Source organism: Octopus bimaculoides, chromosome 16, assembly GCF_046866305.1.
Source record: "Octopus bimaculoides isolate indiv1 chromosome 16, ASM4686630v1, whole genome shotgun sequence".
Classification (NCBI taxonomy): domain Eukaryota; kingdom Metazoa; phylum Mollusca; class Cephalopoda; order Octopoda; family Octopodidae; genus Octopus; species Octopus bimaculoides.
The window spans coordinates 18,168,902-18,174,916 of NC_142943.1; the positions used below are offsets into that span (position 1 = coordinate 18,168,902).

Consider the following 6,015-nt stretch of genomic DNA (forward strand, 5'->3'; position numbering starts at 1 on the left):
TTACTTTGCAGCCATTTTCACCTCATTTGTGTCATCAAACCATTGTCACCAAAAACCCTCCTTCATTGAACCAAACTGTTGCCAGGCACTCGATCTAGGCTACATGATAAGTAGGGGACCACTGACCAGCCCAATTTACTAATTGCCTGATGTGTTGCCAATGATGTGTATGTGGTCATGCGTTATCCTGGTGTATGTAGAATGTTTTCAGGTTCTTATTGAATCTCTTCCGCCCAATGGCTTCTCTAAGCTTTTTTAGTGTTTCAATGCATCACTTGCTGTTTATGGTACAATTATGTTCTATAAAATCAAGGAGAGCAATAATTCCCACCCTAACCCCACAAAAAGAAAATGCCACCAGGAAATGTTGTGGTTCACACCCAACTTTTCGCTAAATGTAAAATCCTGTGTAGATAAGATGTTTCTTAGGTTAGTGGATAAGTTCTGGAAAATATTTAATAGACGTATCTTAAAAGTATTTTTTAGCTGTGTACCTAGTTTAAAGAAAATAATAGGTAGGTACATATCTGAGATAGAGGCTGGATATTCATGTAGAAGTAACACTTCATGTTCACTAAATGGCCAATGCTACACAGAGACCATTGTTTATGAGGCAAAGGAAGTGATGTTAAAGGATCAGGTTTAACTACCATAAGACCTTTTAATATCCAGGAGAGGCGAAATCTCACAGCCCTAGTTGAGCAGGTGTGGTTGTTGAAGAAAAATCCCACGAATTACAGTGTCAACTATAAAGTGCTGGAGAGGTGTAAGCCTTACTTCGACAGCAGGAAGTGCAGACTATGCCTGATAAAGAAAAGAACTATAATAAAGAATTCTCTTCATCAAAATACCTACCTAAACTGCAAAAGCACAGCTTACTGATTATGCCTACATTTTATTGGATACTAGCAGACTGCGTGGAGGCGCAATGGCCCAGTGGTTAGGGCAGCGGACTCGCGGTCATAGGATCGAGCGAAAACACCTAAAGCTCCACGAGACTCCGGCAGGGGATGGTGGCGAACCCTGCTGTACACTTTCACTACAACTTTCTCTCACTCTTACTTCCTGTTTCTGTTGTGCCTGTAATTCAAAGGGTCAGCCTTGTCACACTGTGTCACACTGAACATCCCCGAGAACTACGTTAAGGGTACACGTGTCTGTGGGGTGCTCAGCCACTTGCACGTTAATTTCACGAGCAGGCTGTTCCGTTGATCGGATCAACTGGAACCCTCGACGTCGTAAGCGACAGAGTGCCAACAACAACAGCAGACTGCATCAAAAAATTAGTTAATGTTTGAGCTTCCGCCATCACATCTCAGTTCTGAACAATGTTTATCACAGCCAAGTTTCCAACTTATTAATACAAACATACATCTATATATATATATATATCCATACATAATTTTTAGGTTGGATACTCACCTACTGCCATCCTACTGTCCCTCTCGTACACACATAATCTCATCACTAAGCTGAAGACTGATTTTACAGATAGTTACCCATTACACCGTGAAGGCATCCTGAAATGTGTGCAAGGGACATAACTCTCAATGAATTCCCCTGTGAACCTCTTTCACAAGGTTTTTTTTTCTTTTTCTTTTCTTTTTTTTTGTCACTGCTCTCATAAAATGGATGTGAAATTTCCTGACCTTCAGCAGCAGAAAGCTGTTGCCATATTTTTCACAGCAGCCCTTCTGATGAATGTCACCTTAGGTTCTCATCTAATTTGTGTGTTTGAAACCATATTTATCTCAGCACATTGTTTTGGAATTTAAAATATTTCATAATCTCTTTTGTCACAATTGGAACACTTGTGAAGCTATTTATCTTTATTGAGTCAGATGGGAAGTATGAAGTGCTCATAGCCATTGCAAATTGATACAGACTTGAGCTAAGATGGTACAGTTTGTAAGTTCTGATGGGCAGAGGTTACTGTAGTATCTATATATAAGTGGCAGCTACATTATTTGATGTGTGGTGGTGGTGGGTTGCTGAAAAGCTCCTGGCTTTAAAAGCATTGCGTAAGGTCTGGCTGGAGGCCCAACCTTCCGAGTTCTTTTACAGAGCTTAGAAAAACTGAAGGACTGCTACAAAAAGTGCTTGAGCTAAGTGCTTGACCACTGCAAAAAAGGGCATATGTTGAAAAAAATCATAACTAACTGATCCGCCTGTATTTTCTTTTACCCAGAGCCAGGAACTTTTCAGCACCCCTCTGAACAGCACTCTTTAAATGAGTCGCTGTTTATATATTATAAAAAGCAAACAATAGGTGCTGACATGGTTATGTGGTTAAGTTTGTTTCACAACCACATGGTCTCTGATTCAGTTCTATTGTGTGGCACTTTTCTACTATAGTCTAAGGCTTATTGATGCTTTGTCAATGAAATTGGTAAACAGAAACTCTGTGGAAGGTGCTGTGTGTGTGTGTGTGTGTCTCTGCCTTTATATGTTAGGCACTGTATGAAAACCAGTATCTGTGTTTATGTACCTTAAGTTAGCATTGTGATAAACAAATACTTCTAAAATAAGGATTTAGAAATAAGTATTGGGGTTGACATGATTGACTGAAGACCCTTTAAAGCAGTTCTTCAACATGGTAACTGTCTTATGACAAAAGTAAATAAAAAGCATAAAAGGTTACAGTTTTGTCTAGACTCTCTCAAGACATCTTCTCTAGTTTTACAACTGGTTGATTACATTGCAATAAACTGTTTCTTCAATAAGTTTACTTTTCTTGGTCAGTCTTCTTTGGCATTGGTTGAAAGCTGGCTTCCTAAACAACATTTATAGTTTCTCTAATTTTTGCCCTCTATTTTGGGTTTTTCTTTTAGCCTCCCTCAATTCAGCTTGGTCTCACATTCTTCTCTAGGTTTGTGTTCATAAGTTTGTGTTCATTAAGTTGCTTTTTGGATAAAAAAATTGAACTGACTGCCTGTTCCACCTGAATTTCATTAGCACAAACAGAAACAATCCTTGAGTTGCATTCTTTGAACAGTTAACATACTACAGATAGAATAAAGATAAAACAACTGTATTTTAATTCTTATAGAACTCTATATTGTTTAGAGTTATATGTATAAGAATTATTTTATTCATTGCAAACAATTGGTCTTCAATCAGCTAATAAAAAATGTTTCTATCATTTAACTAATGACATATTTATCAAAGAATTATATTTTGTTCAAATTAATCTTGAGAGAGAGAGAGAGAGAGATTCCCCTCATCAAAACATAAGTGATTTTATTTTCTACATTTGCTTGGTTGGAAAAAATTTGTTCAAAGCACAGCAAAACATTGAGTAATTTAGATAAATGGATCAAAATTGCCAAAGATAAAAATTAGTGAAAAATAAAACAAAATCCTTTCTACTCTAAGAAAACTTGATAAACATTTTAGTTGTGGTTATCTTATTTTAGATGGGTATGAAAAATTATAAAAGCGTAAGAAATAGATTATGGAGAAAACAACCAAAATTAAGACATGATTGTTAAATAAAAGGATTTTACCAGAAACTCACTGTTTCTATGCGGTGGTAAATACCATTAATGAAAGTTTTAAGAAATATTTACTTTTATTTACTTGTTCATTTTGTTGAAGTTTATTTAGTAAGTATTTATCATCTTCATCTTCCTATTAATATCTTTCAAAACTTTATTCAGTTGTTTATTTTATATATTTTTTGAGTTTAAGAGAAAAATAAAATAAAAAAAAACACAAGCAAACAAAAGGATATACTGCAACTGAATATTTAACCAAAGGAATTTGTAATTTTTTTCTTGTGTTTGTTTATTATTTTGTGAACAGCTGTAAGCAATCTTGAATATATTTTATAGAGGTTGCAATTTACCCGTTATTAGAAATTCCATTCATATTATTTTAGCAAACAATTCTCTGATTATGAGTCTGAAGCAAAACTTTTTCAAGTTACAAGTATGATTTGGTGTAAGAAACTAAACCTGATAAGGTGAAGAACTGATGATGTCATCTTCCTCTTGTGGACATGCCCTAATTCTTGTTGTTGAGCCTAAAATTTACTAGGACCAACAAAACTCATGGTTAACTCTTACATTCCTGTATTGCTTTCTCTATATAGCTCTTCTAATCTTGTTAAAAACTAGAAATTTTGATGAAATGCAGTTAGTCCAGTATAAAAATCACAAAAATATAGCTACTGCGTGAATCAATGAAATTTAGTCATAGGAAGAAATGGTTATTGGTGTAGCTTGTGAATGTGGGTTTCAATTGCTGTTGTTGATTTTTATCTGTTGTCATGTCATTTTCTCCAGCCAAGATAGGTTGAATACAGCCAAGTTGATTACACGTTTTCACATATACTTACAAGATATTGATTCCTAGGCATTGATTTCCTGTCTCAGAACTGACTTTGTGCTCCAGTAGTCTCTGTAATTTGGAAGCTACACAACTCCCATTATAGAGAACATTCAGAGATATGATTTCATTTTCTCCATTCAAATGCCCACATCACTAATAAATTAATGTTATTTATTCTAATTACAATAGTTATGCTCTCCTCATAAACTCACCGGTATGCAGAGAAACAACATTTAAAATATATCAGTTAATAAAAGTGTTTTTCTCTCTTTAATCCTTATCTTTTACTAACAAAATTATTGATGCACTGATTGAATACTTAAACACTCCACTCCTGTTCAGAATTGATAAATCTTTCTGTAAATTCCATGCTGGTGTATATAGATGACACTGAAATATCACTCCCCAAGTATGAGTTCTCTTTCTCTAATTAAATCATAATGATAAATCATTAATATATACTATAACTGAATTCTAACTCACCTCTTGAGGTATTAGATATTATGAGATTCAAAAACTGAAGAAACAAAAAAAAAAAAAAAAAAAAAAGAATCCAAAGAAATTCAGCTCATAAGCTGCAAAAAATTGAATACGTATGGTGTAAATATGAGCCTCTTTCTCAAATGAGGCAAAACTTTATTTCTCTGAAAAGTGCTTATTTATTTGTTTTTGGGCCCTAATAGCAACATGCAGTTCAGGACTTGGCAACAATTGTGATTATTTGTGATACAGAACTTCAAGAGTTAAAGACATTCAGTCTTGTTTTCAGACACAGTTTATATTGGCATCCTTCCTAATCTAGAAGATGGTAGGGTGGAATATAAAGGTTGCTTTCTATTTCTAGCAGGTGAGTGACCATGTGGAGGTCTGTTTGTTGGTCTGTAACTATTATTATAAGATATATGTTATTTTGATCAGATATTCAACTAATTATGTTTTCTTTTTGTTTTAGGAGCTGAACCTTTGACTGAAGCAGTTTCATTCTACTTTCTCTCTTCATCAATGCAGCCATCATTACTGTTATAAGTTCTTCTATTAGCATTCTGCCTTAGTCATTGCACTAATACTCTTGATATTATTAATAGAAATGGTGAAACTATATCAGTTTTTAACTACTTTCTAAACTTTGACTAACTACATTTCAAGAGTTTTACAACTGTTTGATTCATTATTTAAAACATACTAAAATAGAAAATTTACCAAATTTTATAAAACTAATTTTACTTGTAATGATCATTTTATGATTAAATAAAAAATTTCTTTATGAAGTATTTTTGATTTATTGCTTTGTTTATTACCTGAAACATGAGATTTGTTGGATTCTTTGTTTGAATAGTTCTTGTTGCAGATTTATATAACATTTAAATATATATATATATATATATATATATATATATATCATCATTTAATGTCCTTTTCCCCCATGACTTGACATCACTTGAAGAACTTTAATCAAATGAACCAACCCTCGTTTTCTTTGTTCTTTTTAAGCTTTGTACTTATTCCATTGATCTCTTTTGCTGAACAGCTAAGTTCAGCAATACCAGTTGTCAAGCAGACAGACAAACACACACGCACGATGGGTTTCTTTCTTGTATCTTCCATCTTTTACTCATGCCAGTCATTAGACTGCATCCATGCTGGGGCACTGCCTTGAATAATTTTTAGTTGACTGAATCGACC

General features: G+C 34.0%; 1 protein-coding gene across 1 annotated transcript in view; it reads left to right on the forward strand.

Annotated features, from left to right (window-relative positions):
* The window catches only part of LOC106884432 (26S proteasome non-ATPase regulatory subunit 3), a 170,619-nt gene extending 165,016 nt beyond the window's left edge, over nucleotides 1-5,603 (forward strand). The window contains exon 12 of the mRNA XM_014935818.3: nucleotides 5,285-5,603. The gene's annotated coding sequence lies outside the window, so the exon portion shown is untranslated. The remainder of the gene's footprint in view (nucleotides 1-5,284) is intronic.
* The last annotated feature ends 412 nt before the right edge of the window (nucleotides 5,604-6,015 follow it).